The sequence below is a fragment of the Carcharhinus amblyrhynchos genome, chromosome 14 (assembly GCF_965287045.1).
Source record: "Carcharhinus amblyrhynchos chromosome 14, sCarAmb.v2.hapA, whole genome shotgun sequence".
Lineage (NCBI taxonomy): Eukaryota > Metazoa > Chordata > Chondrichthyes > Carcharhiniformes > Carcharhinidae > Carcharhinus > Carcharhinus amblyrhynchos.
Genome location: NC_137337.1, coordinates 2847564 through 2874762, shown reverse-complemented (window position 1 = coordinate 2874762; position 27199 = coordinate 2847564). Strand labels below are relative to the sequence as shown.

The window sequence follows — 27199 nt, the reverse complement described above, 5'->3', positions numbered from 1 at the left end:
GCTCTATTCTCTCTTCACAGATGCTGTCAGACCTGCTGAGATTTTCCAGCATTTTTCTGCTAATGTTTTCAATGCGAGAAGTGTAACACGTAAGGCAGATGAACTGAAGAGTTTGGATTAGTATTTGGAACTATGATGTTGTTGCTATTAGAGACTCGGTTAAGGGAAGGACAGAACTGGCAGGTTAACATTCCAGGATACAGATGTTTCAGGCGGGATAGAGGGGGATGTAAAAGGAGTGAGGGAGTTGCACTACTGGTTAAGGAGAATATCACAGCTGTACTGCGGGAGGACATCTCAGAGGGCTCATACAGCAAGGCAATATGGGTAGAGCTCAGGAATAGGAAGGGTGTCGTCACAATGTTGGGAGTTTACTATAAGCTGCCCAACTGCCAGCGGGAGATAGGGGAACAAATATGTAGGCAGATTTTGACATGGTAACAGGGTTGTTGTGGTGGGAAATTTTAACTTCCCCTACATTGACTGGGAGTCACTTCGTGCTAGGGGTATGGATGGACAGAGTTTGTAAGGAGTGTCCAGGAGGGCTTCTTGAAACAGCATATAGATAGTCCAGCTAGGAAAGGGGCCATACTGGAGCTGGTACTGGGGAATAAACTTGGCCAGGAGGTTGACGTTTCAGTAGGGGAGCAGCTTGGGAACAGTGACCACAATTCAGAAAGTTTTAAGACACTGATGGATAAAGAAAAGCTTGGTCCTCAAGTCAAGGTGCTGAATTGGGGGCAGGCTAATTACAACAATATTAGATAGGAACTGAGAATGTAGATTGGGGGCAGATGTTTGAGACAAATCAACATCTGGCATGTGGGAGGCTTTCAAGTGTAGGCTGATAGGGATTCAGGGCCATCACATTCCTGTAAGGATTAAGGATAAGTATGGCAAGTTTTGGGAACCTAGGATAATGAGAGATATTGTGAGCCTAGTCAAAGAGAAAAAGGAAGCATTTGTCAAGGTGAGTAAGCTAGGAACACGCGAAGCAAGTGTGGAATATAAGGAAAATAGAAAGAAACATAAGGAAGGAGTAAGGAGAGCTAAAAGGGGTCATGAAATATCATTGGCCAGCAGGATTAAGGAAAATCCCACGGCTTTTTTTACATGTAAAAAGAGCAAAAAGGTAGCCAGGGAGAGGGCTGGCCCACTCAAGGACAGGGAAGGGAATCTATGCATGGAGCAAGAGGAAATGTTAAGGTATTTGGGAAAGGGTGTGTAGATAATTTGAGTCATGTTGAGATGAAAAGGGTGGTGGTATTGGGATTCTTGAGAAACGTTAAGGTAAATAAGTCCTCAGGGCCTGATGGGATATATCCCAAAATACTGAGAGAGGCGAGGGAGAGAATTGCCTGGAGCCTTGAGAGAAATCATTGTATCCTCACTGGCTACAGGGGAGGTCCCAGAGGATTGGAGAATAGCCAGTGTTGTTCCTTTGTTTAAGAAGGGTAGCAAGAATAATCCAAGTAATTACAGGCCAGTGAGCCTTACATCGGTGGTAGGGAAATTATTGGAGAGGATTCTTCGAGACAGGATTTACTCCCACTTGGATTAGCAAGAGTCAACATGGTTTTGTGAAGGGGAGGTCATGTCTCACTAACTTGATAGAGTTTTCCGAGAAAGTGACGAAGATTATTGATGAGGGTAGAACTGTGGATGTTGTCTACATGGACTTCAGTAAGGTCTTTGATAAGGTCCCTCATGGCAGACTAGTGCAGAAGATGATGTCATATGGGATCAGAGGTGAGCTGACAAGGTGGATACAGAACTGGCTCGGCCAAAGAAGACAGAGGGTAGTAGTGGGAGGGTGCATTTCTGAATGGAGGGCTGTGACAAGTGGTGTTCCTCAAGTATCAGTGCTGGCATCTTTGCTGTTTGCAATATATATAATTGATTTGGAGGAAAATGTAACTGGTTTGATTTAGTAAGTTTTCGGACGACATAAAGGTTGGTGGATTTGCGGACAGCAAGAGGACCATCAGAGGATACAGCAGGATATAGATCAGCTGGACACTTGGGCAAAGAGATAGCAGATGGAATTTAATCCGGACAAATGTGAGGTAATGCATTTTGGAAGGTCTAATACAGATAGGAAATATACAGTAAAAGGCAGAACCATTAAGAGTATTGATAGGCAGAGGAATCTGGATATACAAGTACACAGGTCACTGAAAATGGCGACGCACTGGGGAAAGTAATCAAGAAGGCATATGGCATGCTTGTCTTCATCAGCCAGGGCACTGAGTTTAAAAATTGACAAGTCATGTTGCAGCTTTATAGAATCTTAGTAAAGCCACACTTGGAAAATAGGTCACCACACTAACAGATGGATGTGGAGGCTTTGGAGAGGGTACAGAAAAGATTTACCAGAATGTTGCCTGGCATGGTGGGCATCAGCTATGAGTAGAAGTTGGAGAAACTTGGTTTGTTGTCACTAGAACAATGGAGGTTAAGGGGTGACGTGATAGAAGTCTACAAAATTATGAGGGGCATGGACAGAGTGGTTAGTCAGAAGCTTTTCCCAGGGTGGAAGAGTCAGTTACTGGGGGGCACAGGTTTAAGGTGCGAGGGGCAAGTTTTAAAGGAGATGTGCGAGGCAAGTTTTTTTTTTACACAGAGAGTGACGGGTGCCTGGAACCTGCTGCCAGGGGAGGTAATGGAAGCGGATACAATAGTGAGTTTTAAGGGGCGACTGGACAAATACATGAATGGGATGGGAGTAGTGGGATTTGGTCCCGGAAGGGTAGGGGGTTTTAATTCAGTCAGGCAGCATGGTTGGTGCAGACTTGGAGGGCCAAAGGGCCTGTTCCTGTGCTGTAATTTTCTTTTTTTTTGTTCTTTATTCCAGCATCCACAGTATTTTGCATGGATCTTAAGCAAGATATTGTGGTGTATCTGAAGAAATATCTGCACACCATGCACCGAAGAGAAGTAAACTTGCAAAACTATAGGGGTACAACAGGTGAATGGGACTAATTGGAATGCACTGTGGAGAGGCAGCATGGACTTGATGGCTGAATGGCCTCCTTGTGTGCTGCTGCGGCTCTATGACAGCACACAGACTGCAGCTTTTCCAGAGGACAGCTAACTACCTTCTCAAGACAACCTGGACATGGCAATAGCTGCCAGCCTCAACAGCGATGCCACATCCCAAGAATGAAAAGCATTCTCAACGACAGGACCAAGGTTCTTGGGAACATCAGCAACAGCAAAGGGATCATTGTTCCTTCTGGCTGTGATACATGGATGGAAATGCTTTCAAAGAAAAATAGGGTAAACAGAAGTAGTTTGTTTTACTGCCAAGTAAGAGGACATCAAACTGGAGAAAGCTGAGTTATCAGCAGCCCACTCTTAACAGGCTACTGGCTGCAGTCCAGAAAAGCACTTTCTCACATCTCCTATCTTAGCATAAGGAGCCCAGCACAGGCATTATTCACCCAACCCCCTCCTACAATAGGCATGCAATCTTACCTTCAAACACTTGCTTAGAGAGAGCAAATTAAAGTGGAACACACACGCGCGCACGCACGCACACACACACACACACACACACACACACACACACACACCGCCCACAGCACAGCATTAGAGATAAGCATGTCCTCTTCAATAAGAGGGATATGGTCTCATAACTAGCACACAGATGCAGGGGTACATCTGGCTTTTCTATTTGATACAAAGTAGTAAAATCATGTTCACTTTTTAAAAATCTTAACTCAGCACCAGCATGAAGTCCTGTCAAAAATTCAGGCAACATGCCTGGCAAATCAGCTAGTCAGTAAAAGCCATACCCAGGAGAGTTACTGCTTCCACTCTTTGGCACCATTTTGCAGATACACAAAGCAATAAAGCTCTCCGCATGCAGAACCCAGAATAAATGGAAATCAATTCTCAGTTTCTAAAGGATGCCTCTAGGAGGGAAAACAGTGTGTTATGAATAACAAAATTCCATGTGGGCCTAATACAGGGTTTTTCTCTGATCATATCCACTAAATGAAATTTGTCTGTATGGAATATTTTGTTTTACGTTGCAAATTAATTACACTTCAATACCTTGTGTGTAAATATGCTGACCAGTGAGATAGCAAGCAAAAAAAACCTCAGATTAATCACCCTCTTTCTCTTCCCCCCCACTCTGGGCTGAGTTAGCCAATCCCATTGCAGCCACAAGTCAGATCAGTGAGACTTTGGACTGCTCTGTGAGGGAGGGTGCGTACATTAACTAAAGACACTGCTTAAATGGAAGTGGTTGTTAATGAAGTAAAATATCCCAAGATGATTTGCTGGCATGCAAGCAAACAAAACTTGAAACCCAACCACAGGGTGACCAAAAACTTGATCAATGTGATAGGTTTTCATGATTATTTTAAAAAGAGGGAAGAGAGCTCTTGGGGAAAGAAGTTAAGCAGCTAAATGCATGTCTGCTAATAATGAAAATATTTAAAATCAAGGACACAGAGTAATAGAGGTTTACAACATGGAAACAGGCCCTTCGACCCAACTTGTCCATGTCGTCCTTTTTTTAACCACTAAGCTAATCCCAATTGCCCGCATTTGGCCCACATCCCTCTATACCCATCTTATCCAAGTAATTGTCTAAACGCTTTTTAAAAGACAAAACTGTACCTGCCTCTGCTCCTACCTCTGGCAGCTTGTTCCAGACACTCACCACCCTCTGTGTGAAAAAATTGCCCCTCCAGACCCTTTTGTATTCTCCCTTCTCACCTTAAACCTATGCCGAATAGTTTTAAACTCCCCTACCTTTGGGAAAAGATACTGACTATTGATAATGAAGGGCACAGACTGCACTCTATGCCCTTCATTATCTTATAGACGTCTATAAGATCACCCCTCAATCTCCTACGCTCCAGGGAAAACAGACCCAGTCTATCCAGCCTCTCCTTATAGCTCAAACCATCAAGTCCCGGTAGCATCCTAGTAAATCTTTTCAGCACTCTTTCTAGTTTAGTAATATCCTTATGGAAAGGTTATTATTAAACTAGAAAGAGGAGAACAGAATTCTAGAAGCACAGAGATCTCAGTGAGCTGTGGAAACACAGGAGGTTAGAGAGAGGGAAGGTTGTAGGGTTTGAGAAGTTACAGAGATTGTGGTTGGAGGGCAGAGACTATGGACGGATTTGATTCTTTCAAATAAACATAAGACCATAAGACATAGCAGCAGAATTAACATGCTTGGTTATTTCCAGCATTTTCGGTTTTCTGTCTCCCTTTCTTGGTCCTGATTGCTTCAGTGATTCTGCTAGAATGCCTGCACACGTCGGAGTGTGTGCATCCTTGCTGTAATGCATGCTGTCTCAGCCCACACTTGCAAGGAATGAGACTGACAGACAGAAAACAGACAGAAAAGTAAAGTGGGTGTTGTTCTGGTTTTGCACAGTGCCACGAAGGGTTAAATGACTACTGCAGCAAGTTGGACACAGGGAGCTGAACCTCCTCCTTCCACTGGCAGTAACACAAGATACAGAAATGCTTTCAATTGGAGAGGAGAAATGAACCAACCCACACTTCATAGGTGACTGCACAGTAATATTCGGGGAAGCTCTCTGCTTCTGTTTATTTCCACATCCCTCTTATACCAAGCTGAACCCACAACGTCACTGCAGACACATCAACTTTCACTGAGACAGCAGGTTATGTGACAGAGAGCCAACTGTACAGCTGTGCACACAAACAGGCCTGACTGATAAACAGAACAGAAAGTCACTTTTACACTGTGACTTTTTATACTTCTATCCACTTTTGATAAATGGATCTCACGGAACCCAAGTTTCAGAGTGCTCCCAACTGTCTGTCACCTGGCAGCACTGCCACCTTAAAAACTGCCCACATTGTTGTCAATGAGTCCAGCAAAGGGGTTCTTTTGGTGACTAAATACCAGGACTAAGCATAAGCCATAAAAATACTAAAGCTTGTGTTATGTGGCATATCACATACTGAACTACCTTGCTGCTATAATGTGGGCATACGCTGTATATAAAAACGGGCAAAGAACACAGGGGCCTAACCAGGCTCCTCTTCGAAATAGTGATGTGGGATCTTATACACTCAGAGACTAAGATGGCAAAAAATAATTTAGTTTAATGTCTCAATTGAAAAGGAGGATGTTCAACACCACAATACCCTTTCAGTACTGCATGATGTTAGAATCACAGAATCCCTAAAGTGCCAAAAGAGGCCATTTGGCCCACTGAGTCTCTGCTGACTATAATCCCACCCAGGCCTTCTCCCTGTAATCCACATTTTTACCCCACTAGGGCCTCTAACACTAACTGGCAATTTAGCATTGCCAATCAACCTAACCTGCACATCTTTGGACTGTGGGAGGAATCCGGAGGAAACTCACATAGACATGGGGAGAACATACAAGCTCCACACAGTAACCCGAGGCCCAGATGCTGTGAGGGAGCAGTGCTAACCACTGTGCATAGATTATTATTATGTGCTCAAGTCTCTGGAATTTCCCATTCAATAAAGAAGTCCCAGTTTGATGTGAAGAGGCTGTTTGATAGAAATTATTCCAAGGTTTCAAGATTTTACAGTTATTAGAAACGTAGAAATGAGATGAGAGAAAGAGAGCGACAACAGAAATACATTGTCATTGCACAGTGCTATGACATTACAGAAAGCATGCTATCAGGAACCAATTGTCCTTTCCTTTTCATTATTCACCATGCTTTCTCTCAAAACAAGAACAGGCTGTCAGCATGCGTCATGTTCCAATTCTGGGACACAACATACTGTAATCTGCAATATCATAGGAACAGGAGCAAGAAATTCAGCTCACTGAGCCTGCTCCACTGTTCAATGAGATCACAGACCATAGAACATAGAAAAACTACAGCACAAACAGGCCCTTCGGCCCACAAGTTGTGCCGATCATATCCATACCTACTAGACTTACCTATAACCCTCAATCCCACTAAGTTCCATGTACTCATCCAGAAGTCTCTTAAAAGACCCTATCGAATTTGCCTCCTCCACCAGCGACAGCAGCCGATTCCACTCCGCCGCCACCCTCTGAGTGAAAAAATTACCCCTGACATCTCTTCTGTACCTGCTCCCCAGCACCTTAAACCTGTGTCCTCTCATAGCAACCATTTCAGCCCTGGGAAAAAGCCTCTGAGAATCCACCCGATCTATACCTTTCAACATCTCATACACCTCTATCAGGTCACCTCTCATCCTTCATCTCTCCAAGGAGAAAAGACCGAGCTCCCTCAACCTATCCTCATAAGGCATGCCACCCAACCCAGGCAGCATCCTTGTAAATCTCCTCTGCACCCTATCAATAGCTTCCACATCTCTCCTGTAATGAGGCGACCAGAACTGCGCACAGTACTCCAAGTGGGGTCTGACCAGGGTCTTATAAAGCTGCAGCATTATCTCCCGACTCCTAAACTCAATCCCTCGATTTAAGGCCAGTACGCCATATGCCTTCTTAGCCACATCCTCTACCTGCGAGGCCGATTTAAGAGTCCTAGTATCTGACCTGTACCTCAACTCCATCAAGAGTCCTTCATATCTGACCTGTACCTCAACTCCATCAAGAGTCCTTCATATCTGATCTGTACCTCAAGTCCATTCATCCACATCCCTCAATATGCTTACCTAATAAAAATCTACCATGTTCAGTCTCAAAAGGTCCAACTGACCCTCAACACCCACACTCTTTAGTGAGAAAGGAAGTCCCAGTTTCCCACTACCCTGTGTGTGAAGAACTGCTCCCTGATGTCACACCTGGCAGGCAGCCAGACTCCAATGTTAAGACTAAGCCCCCCACTCTTCTCAATTCCCCATAAGCCATTTAGGACTGACAGAGGAGAAATTTCTTCACTCAGAGGCTGGTGAAGATGTGGAATTCTCTACCACAAGAGGCAATGGAGCCAAGACACTGAATATATTTAAGAAGGAAATGGATAGATTTCTAGACTCTAAAAGGAGTCTAGAGCAGCAAGGAGTATGTAGAGAGCATGGGAGTATGGCACAAGACAGAGGATCATACTGAATGATGGAGCGGGCTCAAAGGACTGAGTCACTTTGCCGGCTTTTATTTTCCAAGTTTAAGGAGAAATAGTTCTTTTCAGACTTTAATTATTTTAATCTTTAATCAGATCACCTCTCAAAATATTCTAAACTCAATGGAATGCAATCCCAACTTCCTCATCAATTCACCCTTTTCAGCCCTAATGTCATTTTGCAGATTTCCAGTCTGGGCCTGACTGAAGCTCTGTACAACCGAAGCATCACTCCCTCCCTGGGGATTCCAGCCCCCACTTTGAGGAAAGGCCAACATTCGTTATAAGTTGCTTTCTGTGCCCATCTCTGATATGGCAGTCACTGCAACAAGCTTCAAAGCTAACAGTGCACAACCATGCAATTTGTATCGGGGAAATTCACTGAGCAGTCACAGAAGTTCTGAAGGAAATGGCAGAGGTGACAGTAGATGCCTTAGTGATTATTTACCAAACTTCGCTGGATTCCGGGGAAGTGCCGGAAGATTGGAAAATGGCTAATGTTACGCCGCTGTTTAAAAAAGGTAGCAGGCAAAAGGCAGGTAATTATAGGCCGGTTAGTTTAACATCTGTTGTTGGAAAAATGCTTGAATCCGTCATCAAAGAAGAAATAGCGAGGCACCTGGAAAGGAATGGTTTGATAGAGCAGGCGCAGCACGGATTCGTTAAGAGGAAGTCGTGTTTGACGAATTTATTGGATTTCTATGAGGATGAGACTAGTGCGGTAGACAGAGGGGAACCGGTGGATGTGGTGTTTCTCGATTTTCAAAAGGCGTTTGATAAGGTGCCGCACAAAAGGTTGCTTCAGAGGGTTAGGGGGCATGGAGTTGGGGGTAAGGTGTTAGCATGGATAGAGGATTGGTTGTCTAATAGGAGGCAGAGAGTTGGTGTCAATGGGTGCTATTCTGATTGGCGGTTGGTGACTAGTGGAGTGCCGCAGGGATCGGTGCTGGCGCCTCAGCTATTTGCTATTTATATAGATGATCTGGAGGAGGGGGCTGAGTGTAGGGTGACGAAATTTGCTGATGACACAAAGATGAGTGGAAAAGCAAATTGTGCGGAGGGTGTGGAAAGTCTGCAGAGGGATCTAGATAGGCTGAGCGAGTGGGCGAGGACCTGGCAGATGGAGTACAATGTTAGCAAGTGTTAGGTTATCCACTTTGGCAGGAATAATAGTAGGAGGGATTACTATTTAAAGGGCGAAAAGCTGCAGCATGCTACGGTGCAGAGGGACCTGGGGGTCCTTGTGCATGAGTCGCAAAAACCCAGTCTGCAGGTGTAGCTGGTGATCAAGAAAGCGAATGGGATGCTGGTCTTTATAGCAAGGGGGATAGAATATAAGAGCAGGGAGGTCTTGCTGCAACTGTGCAGGGCACTGGTGAGGCCGCAGCTGGAGTACTGTGTGCAGTTTTGGTCACCACACTTGCGGAAGGATATTTTGGCCTTGGAGGGAGTGCAGAGGAGGTTCACTAGGCTGATACTGGAGATGAGGGGGTTAGACTATGAAGAGAGACTAAACAGACTGGATCTGTACTCGTTGGAGTTTAGAAGGATGAGAGGGGATCTTATAGAGACGTAGAAGATAATGAAAGGGATGGATAGGGTAGAGGTAGAGAGATTCTTCCCGCTCAGAAAGGACAGCAGGACTAGAGGGCACAGCCTCAAGACAGGGGGGCGGGGGGGGGGGGGCAGTTTAGATCAGAGTTGACGAGGAACTTCTTCACTCAAAGGGTGGTGAATCTCTGGAATTCTCTGCCCGTTGAAGTGGTGGAGGCTACCTCGCTAAATATATTTAAGACACGGGAAGATAGGTTTTGACAGACAAGGGAATTAAGGGTTATGGGGAAAAAGCAGGAAAGTGGAACTGAGCCACTTCAGATCAGCCATGATCTTATTGAATGGCGGGGCAGGCTCGAAAGGCTAGATGGCCTACTCCTGCTCCTATTTCTTATGTTCTTAAGTAAAGATTGTATTGCAGTCCCCGTTCAGTGATTAAGTGCATCAACTGGTTTTGTTACCGAGCCACAGCAGGAGGTCCCAAACACAACCCTCAGCTTGTGTGACAAGTGAGCTGATCTCTTAAGGGGTAACTGTGAGGATTGACTTCATTATCCATAAGTAGATGGGCAGGAAAAAGGGAAAATTGAGCAGAGTTTTTGTTTCTGATTGCTAATTAGCAAGCCTTCCGAGAAACTGAATGTGCGCAGATGTTGACTAAGAGTCAGCTGCTGCAATGGCTTACACAGTCAACCAGCCAGGCACCAATACTCACACAAGGAATAGAAGGATCTGACAGGGACAGAAAGATATGGGAGATGGTTCCTATGGAGCAAAAAAAATGCCGTCTTAGACTGCCTGAGCCAAATGGTCCACTTCTGTGCTATAAACGCTTTCAGGTTCCAGACTGTTGCCCAACCAATGTCAGCACCTTCAGGAAAGGATAGGGGGAAAAATGAGTCAGATTTTAACATTATGCAGACGGCGGGATAACACTCCCTTCACCTGTATTCCTGACTAGCTTGTCCAATTCTTTTATCAGGAAACTCAATACACATCGATGAGAGAACCATGTATTACTATGAGACCTTGAAAAGGGACACGGAGATTGGGTAACTCGTGATTTACTGTGAACAAACAAGATTCAATAAAGTGAATGGCAGGCCAGGCTTCAAGAGTCTGGTGGCCTATGCCTATTTCTGTTCCTTGTGAGCTCACTATCATCTTCCGTCACCATTGCCCATTTACCAGAGTCAGGCCTGGTATTACTCAAGATGCTTCTTGACTTGGACAATCAAACAAAGTACCATCATTCCTTCAATTCTATCCAGAGAGAATTTCTGATGAGTTCACGGCACCTACAAGACAGCAGTACAGCCTTTAATATTATCTAAGATTGACCTGCAGAGTATATTATGCAGAGTGTTAGGGAAAAAAAATGCTATTTTAATGGATTTACATTTGTCTTGGTAAAATTTAATTTAATGTTTCTGTGCCTGGAATGGGAAAACCAATAGGACAACGTGTGGGGGTCGGTTTCAATTCCAGCTGTGTAGGCGATACAGTGGTTAGCACTGCTGTTGTACAGCATTAGGGATCCAGGTTTGGATGACTGTCTGCTTAAGTCTGTTTGGACGGTCTCCCAATGTGTGCTTCCTCCAGGTGCTCTGGTTTCGTCCTACTGTCCTGAAACGTGCAGGTTAGGCGGATTAGCCATGGTAAATGTGAGTGGACCTTTGTAAGATGCTCTTTCAGAGAGTCAGTGCAATTTCAATGGGCCGAACAACCTCCTTCTCCACTGTTTGGATTCTATGTGATTCTACTGCGTTTAGCGGTGGTTATAGCATGAAGAGTAAATAGTAGTAATAGTGATTGCTTAGCAACTGGGCATCTTTTAAGTAGAAAGGTTTTTGTCCTTAGTTTAGCTGAAATTGACTGCAGTTGGAGACAAGACACTGGGGAGTGAACATCTCTCAACTCTGCTGGAAGACTGGACAGGACCGGGGGCAGGGTTCCCAAACCACTAGATGTACTCCATATAACCAGGTAATTGGGATATGGTTGTTCGTCCATCGTCGTCGATGAAGACCTCAACACCATTAATCATTTTGAGGCTGGATGCGGTGTGTCCGAAGATGACTGATCAGGCCAATTCAGGCACGGAATGTCCTGGCACATATTGGACAGACTTGTGTAGGCCCTGTAGTTGTTGCGCTGGTAGCTCTGGACTTACACAGCTCACGCTTAAGTTGTGCTTCAGCATTGCACCTTGCTTTGTGAGCTTGACAGCCTTTGTGGATGAGGCAGCGCCAGGAAGGGCAGTTTTGTGCCAGCATTTCCCAGGTGGCCGTGTCTATGTCAAGCGACTTCAGGGAGGCTTTGAGTGTGTCTCTGTAATGTTTCTTCTGCCCTCCATGCGAACGTCTTCCAGCAGAGAGTTCCCCAGAAAGGGGCTGCTTGGGTATGCACTCATCTGGCACACGGATGACATGACTTGCCCTGCCCACCAGGTCTGTGCTCTCATCAGCAGTGTGTGGACTGATGGTAGACTTGCTCTAGCGAGAACTTCAGTGGCTGATACTTTGTCTTGCCATTTGATGCATAATATTCTGCGAAGACAAGTCATGTGGAAATGATTGAGCTGTCTTGAATGCCTTCGATACACAGTCCACGTTTCACAGGCAGACAGGAGGTTAGTGAGTACCATGGTGCTGTAGACCTTCAGTTTTGTTGCTGGGCTGATTCCTCGACATTCCCAAACAGTGAAGCGCAGTCTACCGAAAGCAGAACTTGCCTTTTCTATTCTGCAGTTAACTTCTGTATCAATAGTCACTGCTTGGGAGAGGATGCTGCCAAGATAAGTGAGCTGATCTACTGCCTGTAGTTTCTGCCCTTTGATTGTGATTATGGGTTCTGTGTATGGTGCATGAGGAGCAGGCTGGTGCATGATTTCGGTCTTTTTAATGTTGATGGTGAGTCCAAAGTTGTCACGAGCCGTGGAAAATTTGTCCATACTGACTTGCATCTCTGGCTCAGCCAGTATACAGGGTGCAGTCATCAGCAAAGAGGAAGTCTCTCAGAACAGTCTCTTTCACTTTGGTAATAGCTTGAAGTTTCCTCAGGTTGAAGAGCTTCCCATCCACTCTGTACTTGAGGCTGATTCCAGCAACACTGTAAACATCATGCTGAACAGTGTGGATGTGAGCACACAACCCTGTTTGACGCCACTGGTGACTGGGAATGCCTCAGAGGATTCTCCGCCATCTAGTACTCTGGCCATCATGGAACTGGCGTACCACCTAAATGAATTGGGGCGGGGGGGGCGGCCGAACTTTGACATGATCCTCCACAGGCCTTGTCGGCTAAGAAGAATGTTTGAAGATTGTAGCTAGAACACAGACCAAGGTATTGATCAGGGAAATTCAAGGGGAAAAATAAACCAAGTGTTCTGAGTTAAACAGAAAGCTGCGGTGATCAGATTTAAAGTGGCAAAGCAGACTTGAAAGGCAAGTCAAAAGTTTGATGCCATTTTCAGAGTCTGGGAATCAAGAGTTAAAGCAATTGTGAACAGTTTGAACGGCAGAGAAAACAAAGGAATCCTTTTGTCCATGGGATATGAGTGTTGCTGGCTGGGCCAGCAATTATTAACCATTCTTTAGGGCATTTAAGATTTAAACACATTGCTGTGGATCTGAAGTCACATGTTGGCCAGGTCAGGTAAGGATGGTTGACTTCCTTCCCTGAAGAACATTCATGAACCAGATGGGTTTTTACAACAACCGACAATGGTTTCACGGTTATCATAAGACTTTTAATTCCAGATTTTTGCTGAATACAAATTTTACCATCTGCCATGATGGGATTCGATCCAGGACATTACCCAGGGTCTCTGGATAACGAATCCAATGACAATGCCACTATATCACTGCCTCCCTGATTCCCTTACTGATTAAAAATCTGGTATCATTCTAATGAATCATCACCGCCCTCTCCACAGCCAAAATATCTTTGCTGACATACAGTGCACCAACTTGTTGGGCTGAATGGTCTGCGTCTATGCTACAAAATCTAAGTAATTCTACCTTATACATGTTTCAACAGCAGTGGCTAGACAGGTTTGTTTCCTTCTCTCTAATCTGGGTGGCACCAAGATCAGCTTTACTCAGCATATAAGGGAATCAAACTCAGAAATTTCTTGATGTATAAACCTCAGCCACCAGGCAGTGCATGCACCTATTAAGTCACTGAATCTTCCAAAATAAAACTGAATATACCCATTCACACATGCTTCAGAAGGACAATGCTATTTACTGCAACTATATTCATGTCACTCCCTGGGGACATAAATTGGGTAAATTACTGAACAAACTGTCCAAAAACCGTCAGTGTTACACAACCCCAGTCTTTCACCATCTAATCACTGAAGCACCAAAACAATAGCTAAGAGGCTCAGTTATATTGCTTTTCGAGTGTTTAGACAAGTGCAAGCATGGAAGACAAGACAGGCAATGCGTAACATATTTCTCACACACCCACTTTCCTGTAAAACTGCAGATAATAAGAAAGTGGAGCGCTTGTATTTTTCCAGAGTTATTACTGATTGGGAATCTGGCTCTTCCTGTCCACAGGCTGCTTAATGTCTACAATCAGGATCTGAATTACAATTGGTCAGTAATAGATTGCCAAAAACAAGAGAATAGGAATTATATGAGTGTGACAGCAGTGTTATGAGTGGCAGCTGGAGATAAAGATGAGTATGAGCTATCCACCTCAGGCAAAAGGAAACAATCATCTTTGAAACAAAGCATCAAGCAGAAAATCTTACTCTCGAGTTAGATGATTGCAGATAGAACTTTGAGTTCCCAAAGGGGAACAAAATAACATTTATAGAGTGGCTTTCATGACCATAAGATGTCCCAAATGCTTTACAGCCAAAGAAGTACTCCTGAAGTGCAGTTAGGGAATTCAGCAGCCAGCAACATTCATGAACATCATCCCCACCCCCAACAAAACACCATGCTTAATGGAAGCAATACCAAGTAAAAGTTGACATGCAGGGACAGGTGACCAAATGGAACATCAAAGCAGAGAGACAGAAATTTAGACATCAGGCAACTGAAAGTCCAGCCAGCAGTGGTGGAGTGAAGGGAAAGGGGATGCACAAGAGAAGAGTAATCTAGCCCCTGCCAATATTCTAACAAGCATGTCTCTGCTGATTCTACCAGCTGCAACGGGAACATTTCCTTGTGACTTCCACAACAAATCTGAGATTGGAAACTGCAAATTCTGCAGATCACAAGGGAAATAGTGTCAAGAGCTGCTCTGAACCTACAGAAGTTCAAAATCTAATTCAAAATGTGACCAAAATAGCCCGGCGTGTGAGATCAGAGTTCAAATCCCTTTTGAAGTTCTGAATCGCTTTCTAGTGCCTTGGTTTACGTTGTCTCTCAGTTTGCCTTAATCTGTAAAAACCTGCTGTTTGCCAGCCTTTAATCCTCGTCATGAAGTCTAACCTTCTTTATTATATGCTTGTAATGAACTGGCTGAGTGGCTTTCTTTTACTGAAGGTTCATATTACAAAGGTTTGAGTTCGGTTGAAAGAAATCAGTAATACATTCTGATCTTAATTCAATATTGTTGAATTGAAATTAATGCATAATTGAATTTTAGTAAAAAAATAAATAACATCAAATGAAGAGTTCTGAAAGGTCTTTGGCATGAAATGTTAACTTTGTTCTTCTCTCAACAAAGAGCTTCCCTGATCTGCTGAGAACATCTCACACTTTCTAGTTTGATTTCTAGTAATGCTGCTTCCGGTGGGATGGAGATAAATTAATTTGACAAGTTTATTAATGAGCCAGTCCTGGCTGATCAAAACATGATTATGAATTAGAACAATAATCTTCCCTGAAGTCTGTCCAGGGTGATCCATGGGTGGCATTACATCTGGTTAGGGGTTCATACATCTTTGTTCTGGACCATGGCATAAATTCTGCAGACTTGACTAAAACTTGTCTTCCTTTAGCTGCAGCACATTTCACAATCTCAGAACACCTCAAAATGCTTTAAAGCAAATGAAGGCCTTTCAAGTGTAGTTGCCCACTGTAATCAGGGTCACCAACTCTCACGAAGAACTTCAGGGTCACTCTGGGAGTCCCAAATTATAAGAAAAACAGGACATGGGCAGTGGCCTCAATTATGGGGAAAATCCATAAAATAAAGAACAGAGAGTCACCCTGGTTTTAAGGCAGGAAATGAAGCAGCCAATTTGCATGTAGAAAGCTCTCACCAACAGTGATGTGATATTGAACAGATGACCCATTTTAGTCATGTTGGCCGAGGAATAAATAGTGGTCAGGACAACTGGGAAAACTCCATCGCTTCTCCTTGAGTAGTGGTTGTGAGATCTTTCCCACAGAGGGAGGATAGGCCTTGATGTAATATTTCATTCAAATAAAAGCACATTTGACAGTGCAAGACATTCTCAGTCCAGCATGAAATGTCGGCCGAAGTTTTGTGCTCAACTCTCTGCAGTGGGACTTCAACCTGCAACTTTCGAAGTCAAAGTGCTGATTGGCTCCTTAAGTTTGGAACACTAGAATGATTACACTGCACAGGAGACTACTGGTCCTTTGTTTCCATGCCAGGGCCCCTAGTCCCATTCTGCCACCCTTTTCCCTGCAAACCTCTCTCTTTACATAATAATCCAATTCTCTTGAAAGCTTCAACTGAACCTGCCTCCAGACATTCTCACCAGTGCATTGCAGATCCCAACCATAAAAAAGTTCTTCCTCACATTATCATCGTTTCTTTTGCCAAATCAGTTTGCTGCCCTCGAATTCTAGATCATTCTGCCCACAGGAACAATTTTCCCCAACCCACACCCCTCATGATTTTGAGTATCTCAATCAAATCTCCTCCTAATCTTCCCTTCTCTAGGGTCAATATTCCCAACTTCTCCAATCTTTCTTCCTAACCTACGCTCCTTGTGAATGCTTTCTGCACCCTGTCCAATACCTTCACACCACTTCTCAACCTTTTAGCTGAGATCAAGTGCGGTATCGACATGCTGCGCTTGGTTGAAGTCATTAGGTTACATTTCAGCTTCATTTGAAGCAATTTTTAAAAGCAGCATCTCGGCCTTTTGGCTAAGACGCAAATGAGATCAAGCCTTGAAGGAGGAGCTATGCCTACTATCAGCTTGGATCATGTAGATCAAGCCCAAGACAGGAGGTGAAAGCCCTGTCTTGTCAGCTAGGATCGGGAATGTCTCAACTTGTTGAGACTCTGAATTGGACTTGATTTGATTGAATTGGAATAAAAACAAAAATAAAAATCTTCACATCCTGCAGCTCCAGGGGATGAATGGCCTATTCGTGCTCCTATTCCGTAGGTTCACATGTACTACATCTGGTGAACAGAATCACTAGTTGCAGTGTATAGTAATCCACCCTTATCACAGAGTTGGAAGGATGCTGATTCTGTTGAGCAATCACTCTCCATTGTTTTGTTTTCTAAGTTTGTTTGCCAGTTCAAGATCACTCTCCATAGGTCAGAAGGACTGCATTAGACCAGACAAGAACAGAATAATGGGCCTTCGAGCTTGATTCAATATGAATATGACTATCCGCTACCTCAGCTCAACCTTCCTACTCTACCCCCTCAATTCCACTAGTAACCAAAATACGTCGCTCTTTCCCTCTCCCTGTATATGTTGACTCTTGGGCAGCAACAAGGTTCTTGTGCCTTATATAAGTAGTTGTTACAACAAACCTGTGTTTAGCTGATCAAGGAAAACAATCCCAAATGTGCTTCACACACGGTCATCTAAAATAGATGCCAAAAAAAAGGAGCGGCTTCGGCAGCTGCAGGTAGAATTCACAGTGGTGAGTCAATGGGAAGGAGGAATAGCCAGCAGACCAAAGGTAAAGAGCAACAGGAGGGGGATGGATCGAGGTTTATAGTATGGAAACAGGCCCTTCAGCCCAACTTGTCCATGCCGCTCTTTTTTTTAGACCCCTAAACTAATCCCAATTACCCACATTTGGCCCATATCCCTCTATACCCATCATACCCATGTATCTGTCTAAATGGTTTTTTAAAAGACAAAACTGTACCCGCCTCTACTGCTATTACCTCTGACAGCTTGTTCCAGACACACACCAACATTTGTGTGAAAAAATTGCCCCTCTGGACACTTCTGTATCTCTCCCCTCTCGCCTTAAACCTATGCACTCTAGTTTCAGACTCTCCTACCTTTGGGAAAAGATATTGACTATCTAGTTGATCTGATCTGATCTGATACACCTACAGGGAGCAGCAAGACCAGAAAGAAATTAAACAGGAGTGTGAATTTCAAACAGGAAGAATTGGGGATCAGCAGATGGCATTGGTGAGCCAAGACAGTGATGGATGGCATGAGTTGGCACCAAGACAGCTCGGATCAGCGGAAGCTTTGAGTGTGGAGAAAGACAGCCAGGATAATGAGTAGTCAAATCTGGAGGTGGCAAGGGCATGGTGAGGGTTTCAGTAGCAGTAGGAGGTGAAGGTTGCTGAGGTTAGAGATGAGAGCAGCTGTATTTGGTGATGGGGGTATTACGGGGTCACAATTTGACTCTTAGCAGTGCAGAATGCTCGAGCTATGAGCAAGTCCGCAGGCCCATTCAACCCAAATCACTAACTCAGCCCAGACCAAGGAGCAAAGTTAGAATCCTTTTTCAAATGGATGGATGTGAACTTGTCATCAAATTAAATTTGCATTTGTTACAGTAACCACATTTAAAATAACTCCAACTCACTTCAACCCTGAATTAGCTGGTAAATGGGTTTTGTTTCGTAACTGGAGTCAGAAGTTTGAGGACAATCGAGATAAAACTGGAAGCTTGCCAGCGTGTTCCCTCCTGTGGATGCAGAGCTGACCCATGTATTTCCAGCATTTCCCGTTTTCCGCTCAGATTTCCAGCATTTGTAATTTTTGAACCTAAACGATACAACTAAATGACATATTCTGCCTTGGGGAGGGGTAAAGGGGCTCATGGCAGAAGGAGAAAAAATTTGAATGCAGACAATGCCTATTCACAAATTCTTATGAAACAATGATTCCCCTAAAATAATCTGCAGCCCTGCACAGCACACCGGAAAATAACATTAGATCTGTGAAAATCAGCAACAATCACACCACAGTGTAGAGGGTCCCTCTGGCTGAAGGGCACAGTAAATCTGCTGGTTTTATGGGTAGGCGTTCAAATGCGTTTCATTTTACAGAAAGTCACCAGTAGTTCTAATATGCAATCGTTCTTCTCTCCTCCTCCTCCCCCACCCCCATCAAACCAGGGCAAAAAACACTCTGTAATCAGCATCAGTGTTGCTACAGGGTTGAGGGAGTTTGATGTTCACACAGGTTCAACATCTTCACAACCAGCCCTTTCCTCTCAAGCTCTGCACATGACGTCTTATACATCCTTCCCCCTTCAGCCTTCTGTCAGAAGCACAAATGGGTTCTGCTAGATATAAATCTTTTATTGACTGAAACTGACATGCTGCAGATGGACTCATACAGGGCATTGTGATTCCTGCTTCTGTTTCATTCTGTGAAAGTTTAATAAGAGGTCTAAATAAAGGACTATTGTACAGACCGTTCCTGGCAGGACTGCTGGTGTTATTCCTGGTCCCACAGATCTGAATTTTTCCACCAACTCAATCAGAGCTATTGTCAAACATTGACAAGATGACCATGCAAAGATTTACAACATCTGCATATGTTGTAGCATTCTCCCCCCCCACCACCCCATTCCAGGATTACATTTGTTCTGCATTTTACTGCCTTAAATGTATGTCCACCGCTCACCGCACTACACCAACTGCCAACCTATCCTGGCCTATCCGTCCCCCATGCCACCCAATTACGTTGTTCCCACAAGTACTAAGCAGATAAATCACTTAATCGGTTTAGTCACCGTGACGCACTGACATCATCTCACTATAAACAAAAATAAGGCTGTCTTCTCAGGAGCGTCATTGAAAGAATGGCACGTACTGAGAATTCAGTGCAGTGCCACACAAAACAGCTAGGAAGTCATCTTCGACTACTGTCATCACTTCTGGCTACATAACATGTTCAGTTGGGAGGATACATTTAAAATAGCACAGAGCTCCATGGAGCAAGTTTTGTTTTGTAGTGGGAGCCTTTGTGTTCTTAAACCTCGAGCACCAACAGAGAAACGGTGAAAGAAGAACAGAAGAGCTTACTGACTGGCTAAGTGGCCAGATCGTGAGTTTCAGAACCACACAATCCAGCAAGGTCTACTCATAGAATCCCTACAGTTCAGAAGAAGCCATTCAGCCCATCAGATACGCACTGACTCTCTGTCAGAGTATCTTACTCAGGTCCGCATCCCGCTTTTTCCTTGTAATCCCACACATTTATTGTGGTTAATCCATCAATCCTACACATCTTGGGACACTAAGGGGAAATTTAGAGTGACCAATGCACCTAACCCACACATTTTCGAACTGTGGGAGAAAGCTGGAGCACTCAGAGGGAACCCACGCAGACACAGAGAGAACATGCAAACTCCACACAATGACCCAAGGGCAGAACTGAATCCATGTCCCTGGAGCTGTGAGACAGCAATGCTACCAACCACTGGGCCACCACGTTGCCCTATGTTTAATCGCTGCTCAGAGGCTGACCTCAACAAATGTGGCCTCAATCACCTATAGTTCTAAGTGTGTGTGGAGATGGAGGAACCTATACATTACTTGGATCTGAATGAAGAATCCCAAAATTTATTGACATGATAAAATTGTCATTTTGGCAAACACAGTACTACAAGTGGCTTCAGCACAACATAGATTCATGGAATGGGCAGACAGGTGGCAGGTACAGTTTCAGGTGGACAGTATGAAGTAAATACACTTTGGGAGAAAAAAAAGCATGTAACGAGAGTGCACATTTGTACGGATAAGTGATTCAAACAGCTAATTCCCCAAAATTGTAAGCATAGATAAATACACAAAACATGTCAAATGTTTTTGGATTTTATGAACAGGAAGATAAAGTATAACGAGAAGAACAATGTATATACATAGCTTATTTCAGGAATGACCCAAAGCCTGGGACATGGGGCAAAATGCTGGTTAGCACTGCTGCCTCACAGCACCAGGGACCTGAGTTCCATTGCCGGCTTGTGTTGCTATCTATGTGGAATCTGCATGTGTCTGCGTGGGTTTCCTCCAGGTGCTCTGGTTTCCTCCCATAGTCCAAAAGATATGCTGGTTAGGTGCACTGGCTGTGCTAAATTCTGCCTCAATGTACCTGAACAAGCACTGGAGTGTGGCAATGAAGGGATTTTCACAATAACTTCATTACATTGTTAATGTAAGCCCATTTGTGACTAAGAAATAAAACATTACTCTAACTTTTATGTCTCAAAGTCTATGGTCACCAATTTGCACACAGCAATGTCCAAAAATTAAATAATGACCAAAAAAATCCAATTTAGTGATGCTTATTTTGAGATAACCACTGTCACTATGGAGAGCTCCCCTGAATTCTGCACAAACTGTGTTGTAGGACCTGAGCAAAGTAGTAAAGTTGAATTTGAACAATTTCTGCTTTGTTATGACACATCTTCAATTACTCTAAGGCAAGTGCACATCTGTCCCATGGATTCTATCAAATGTACTGTGCAAGCCTTCAAGACAGTACCCGAGCATTTCTTTTCCCTTCTGTCAATAGAAGGAAAAAGCTCTAGTCTGCATTGTTTGGATGGCAGAGTCCATGCTGGGATCATGCTAGAACAATCCTCTGTTCTGCTACTCCTAAACAACACCACAAAACTCCAACAGACTATAAAGTCTCTGATTTAATCCTTGGCCCAAACATTACTCAAAGACAATCAGGGCTTCGGCGTAATCTTAAGATTTAAGGCATAATGCCCAAGATACCAGGAGATGCAGCCTCACAAGGCTGTGTTGTCAGCCCCCTTCTGTACTCCTTATACACCTATGACTGTGCGGCCAAATTCCCCTCCAATTCAATTTTCAAGTTTGCTGATGACATCACCGCAGTGGGTTGGATCTCAATCAACGACGAGACAGAGTACAGGAATGAAATAGAGAATCTGTTGAACTGCTGCAGCAACAATAATCTCTCCCTCAATATCAACAAAACAAAGGTGATTGTCATCGACATCAGGAAGCGTAAAGGAGAACATGCCAATGAGGACGAAGTAGAAAGGGTCGAGAGCTTCAAGTTTTTAGGTGTCCAGATCAGCAACAACCTGCCCTGGTTCCCCCATTCTGACACAACAGTTAAGAAAACCCACCAGCTCCTCTACTTCCTCAGAAGGCTAGGAATATTTGGCGTGTCAGCTACGACTCTCACCAAATTTTACAGACTTACCATAGAAAGCATTCTTTCTGGTTGTATTACAGCTTGGTATGGGCTCCTGCTCTGCCCAAGACCAGAAGAAACTACAAAAGGTTGTGAATATAGCCCAATCCATCACGCAAACCAGCCACCCATCCATTGACTCTGTCTACACATCCTGCTGCAAGCAGCATAATTAAGGACCCTACTTACCCCAGACACTCTCTCTTCCACCTTCTTCCATCGGGAAAAAGATACAAAAGATCTGAGGTCACGTACCAACTGACTCAAAAACAGCTTCTTCCCTTCTGCTGTCAGACTTTTGAATGAACCTACCTTACGTGAAGCTGATTTTTCTCCACACCCTAACTATGACTGTAACACTACATGCTGCACTCTCTCCTTTCCTTGTCTATGAATGGTATGTTTTGTCTGTATAGTGCGCACGAAACAATACTTTTCACTGTATACCAATACGTGATAATAATGAACCAAATCAAATCAAATCAAGGTGCATGGCTTTGCACTGAATCCACTGCACGCCCCAACAATTCCAGGTGCAACTCTGACTGGGGCAAGTCTGAACTGCAGTTGTTGCTGTAAAACAATTCCAGTAAATTTGGCTGATAGTTCCTGTCAAACACTTATCAACTTGATGCAAGATGTCTACAAAAACTTCTCAACAAAAACAAAGCAAGATGAATGAGGTAGTGTCTTGTTATTGAGAGCTCAGCGTACTTTGGCAGCACTAAAGTTACTCCTAAGATTTGCAAATTGTTTGAAAAGCATTCAAAGGTAAAGTCCAAAGGATTTCCTACCCTTCATTGTTAAAGTAGCTAAGTTGCTTCTGAGTTATTGCACAATTTAACCGAGACTGGGGGCTACAAATCCATTATTTGTGACTTGTGGCTCACTCATTTTGTTTATCTTCCCTTGGAAAAATTGCATCATCTGTGCATGTGTCAGCCTGGCTCAGTTACTATCACTCTGAGTCGGTGACTGGTTCAGAGCCATGCCAGAAATACAGGCTACAGTATACGTAGTAGAGGGATTCAAACCCTCTTAAATTAATAAATTAAAGGGGAGGAGTCAGTTACTGAACACTAGCAACATTCATTTATCGAGCTTCTCATCACTGATTCTTTGCATGTTCTTCACAACCCTGCCTGTCTTTAGCCCAGTAAAAAGTCTGACAACACCAGGTTTTAGTCCAATCTATTTATTTGATAATATACTCACAAGCTTTCGGGGTTAGCCCCTTCATCAGGTGAATGGAGAGTTCTGGCCTCAGACAGAGCATATAAAGCACAGACAGTTTAGAGATTACTGATTAGAATGCGAATCCTTACACCTAACCTGCTGTTCAAGACCTGAAGTGGCTGATAATGTGAGTGGAAGGAGCACTGATCACAGTTTAAAGAGATGTGTATTGTCTCCAGACAGTACAGTAAGTGAGGTTTTGCAAACCCAGGCAAGTCACGGGGGTTACAGATAGTGCGACATGAACCCAACATCCCTGTTGAGACCGTCCTCATGTGTGCGGAACTTGGCTATCAGTCTCTGTTCAGCGACTCTGCGCTGTCGTGTGTCGTGAAGGCCGCCTTGGAGAATGCTTACCCGAAGGTCAGAGGCTGAATGCCCGTGACCACTGAAGTGTTCGCCAACAGGAAGGGAACAGTCTTGCCTGGTGACTGTCGAGCGATGTTCATTCATCCGTTGTCGTAGCGTCTGCATGGTCTCCCCAATGTACCATGCTTCAGGACATCCTTTCTTGCAACGTATCAGGTAGACAATGTTGGCCGAGTTGCAAGAGTATTTACCATGTACCTGGTGGATGGTATTCTCACGTGTGATGATGGTATCCATGTCGATGATCCGGCATGTCTTGCAGAGGTTGCTGTGGCAGGGTTGTGTGGTATTGTGGTCACTGTTCTCCTGAAGGCTGGGTAGTTTGCTGCGAACAATGGTCTGTTTGAGGTTGTGTGGTTGTCTGAAAGCAAGAAGTGGGGGTGTGGGGATAGCCCTGGCGAGATGTTCGTCTTCATCAATGATATGTTGAAGACTCCAGAGAAGATGTCGTAGCTTCTCCGCTCCGGGGAAGTACTGGATGACGAAGGATACTCTGTCCACTGTGTCCTGTGTTTGCCTTCTGAGGAGATCGGTGCGGTTTTTCGCTGTGGCGCATCGGAACTGCCGATCTATGAGTCGAGCACCATATCCTGTTCTTATGAGGGCATCTTTCAGGGTCTGGAGGTGTCTGTCATGATCCTCCTCATCTGAGCAAATCCTGTGTATACGGAGGGCTTGTCCATAGGGAATGGCTTCTTTAACATGTTTAGGGTGGAAACTGGAGAAGTGAAACATTGTGAGATTGTCTGTGGGCTTGCGGTACAGTGAGGTGCTGAGGCTATCAGTCTCTGTTCAGCGACTCTGCGCTGTCGTGTGTCGTGAAGGCCACCTTGGAGAATGCTTACCCGAAGGTCAGAGGCTGAATGCCCGTGACCACTGAAGTGTTCGCCAACAGGAAGGGAACAGTCTTGCCTGGTGACTGTCGAGCGATGTACATCCAGCACTTCCCCGGAGCGGAGAAGCTACGACATCTTCTCCGGAGTCTTCAACATATCATTGATGAAGACGAACATCTCGCCAGGGCTATCCCCACACCCCCACTTCTTGCTTTCAGACAACCACACAACCTCAAACAGACCATTGTTCGCAGCAAACTACCCAGCCTTCAGGAGAACACCACAATACCACACAACCCTGCCACAGCAACCTCTGCAAGACATGCCGGATCATCGACATGGATACCATCATCACACGTGAGAATACCATCCACCAGGTACATGGTAAATACTCTTGCAACTCGGCCAACATTGTCTACCTGATACGTTGCAAGAAAGAATGTCCCGAAGCATGGTACATTGGGGAGACCATGCAGACGCTACGACAACGGATGAATGAACATCGCTCGACAGTCACCAGGCAAGACTGTTCCCTTCCTGTTGGCGAACACTTCAGTGGTCACGGGCATTCAGCCTCTGACCTTCAGGTAAGCATTCTCCAAGGCAGCCTTCACGACACACGACAGCGCAGAGTCGCTGAGCAGAGACTGATAGCCAAGTTCCGCACATGAGGACAGTCTCAACAGGGATCTTGGGTTCATGTCGCACTACCTGTAACCCCCGTGACTTGCCTGGGTTTGCAAAACCTCACTTACTGTACTGTCTGGAGACAATACACATCTCTTTAAACTGTGATCAGTGCTCCTTCCACTCACATTACCAGCCACTTCAGGTCTTGAACAGCAGGTTAGGTGTAAGGATTCGCATTCTAATCAGTAATCTCTAAACTGTCTGTGCTTTATATGCTCTGTCTGAGGCCAGAACTCTCCATTCACTTGACGAAGGGGCTAACCCCGAAAGCTTGTGAGTATATTATCAAATAAATAGGTTGGACTAAAACCTGGTGTTGTCAGACTTTTTACTGTGTTTACGCCAGTCCAACGCCGGCATACCCACATCATGTCTTTAGCCAGCAGTCCAGTTTTCACCATTATGTTCTCCCAAGTGTAGTTACAGTGCAACGTATATGACCAAAGCAAAACCCAAATTAGTTTCAAGCACAGTCAGGCTGGAAAACTGTTTGGTCAACTGAAACCGTCTTGTCACTTGCTGAAATCATAGGTAAAACAAAGACTACTGACTCAACCTGCAAATCGCAGCAATATAATACATGATCTATATCCAAAAGTTGGAAATATTATAAAAAATACTAAGAAAGGGGGGTTTATTTGTCATGGATCTGGTGAATATCATAAGCTGTAGGTTATGTGGTGAAATCCTGTTAAATAAAACCATCGCTTCAATATAGTCACTTTGACACATAACATGCACAACAAAAGGACAAAGCCCCAAACTTTTTCCAAGTGCTCACCAGCACAACTATTGATGAGCGAGACAGTTTTACACTCAGTGCTGATGATAATGCTCAGCTACATTCAGCCTCATACCGAACAAGTCAGAGAGCTGGAAAGGCAGGACAACCCATATCCAGCTCTGACACAGGGTTATCCAAACTTGAAACATTGGCTCTATTCTCTCTCCACAGATGCTGTCAGAACGGCTGAGATTTTCCAGTATTTTCTGTTTTTGTTCTCACCCTATACTACCTGTAGCTGCAGATATAGTAAGCACTACGCTTGGAGACAAGGCCCTAGAATTAATTCAGTTGATAACAGTGAAATAATATCAAATTAATGACATGAATAATTACATCCTAATTCAATTGGTAAACCATGTCATTTGTAGCCAATACCAAGCTCTGCACTGAGCTGAATCCACAAGTGCACCTTCTGCTGTACAGGTGTTATATTTACAAAGGTGCAACACAGGAGGACATTTTATTTTCTCAGTTGCTGCCTATCTCGATAGTGGAGAAGATTTTTTTTTACAGATAATTACTTAATAAATCAACATGATATTGTGTGATCACATGCTGGCATCAGTAAAGGTGAAACAAAGTCAATGACTGTTAAAACCAGCGTAGTGGTGACCTATAGCAGAGGATTTGCTGTAAATGTGATATGGATGCACTGAGTATACATTGAGAGGTACTCATTGTCAAAAGCACATCTGTCAACTTTATGGAGGTGCTGAATAATGCTTTAAGAAGTCTCACAACTCCAGGTTATAGTCCAGCAGGCTTATTTGGAATCACAAGCTTTCAGAGCGCTGCTCCTTCATTAGGACACACCTAATTAAAGTTGGACTTTAAGCTGGTGTTGAGAGACTTGTTACTGTGCCCACCCCAAGTCCAACACTGACATCTCCACATCCTGGATAATGCTGTGAGGATGGTAAACTTTATAAAACATTGATCCCTGAATTTAAGCATAGATTCAGTTCTGTGAAATGAGGTGGGATCTATTGGTGCTCCACATGGAGGTTTGATGAGTCGCGTGGCCCGATCATTCCGAGATCAGGTTATTCTTTATAAGCTGCCTATTCCCATTCTCTTACTCTGCATATGACACACTTTGCTTCCCGCAGCTGTATTAAATGTCAGATATATTTTCTTGTCTCACTGAGTTGAAACTAGGACTTCAAGGTTGAATGTAACCATCTTCGATATCACGGATAAAATGATTAAGAAGCTGGAATTCTGGGCTTGCATTTGAGGAAAAGGCCGCTGAAATCTTCCTGACATTTGCTGATGATACAGCGATAGGTGGGAAAGCAAGTTATAAGGAGACAGACTGCAAAGGGATATAGATCGGTGATTTTGGTTG

At 44.1% G+C, this 27199-nt stretch overlaps 1 protein-coding gene across 1 annotated transcript in view; it reads right to left on the bottom strand.

The window, feature by feature from the left end:
* The window catches only part of brf1b (BRF1 general transcription factor IIIB subunit b), a 350927-nt gene that overhangs the window by 247587 nt on the left and 76141 nt on the right, over positions 1 to 27199 (bottom strand). The gene's annotated exons all lie outside the window — the stretch shown is intronic.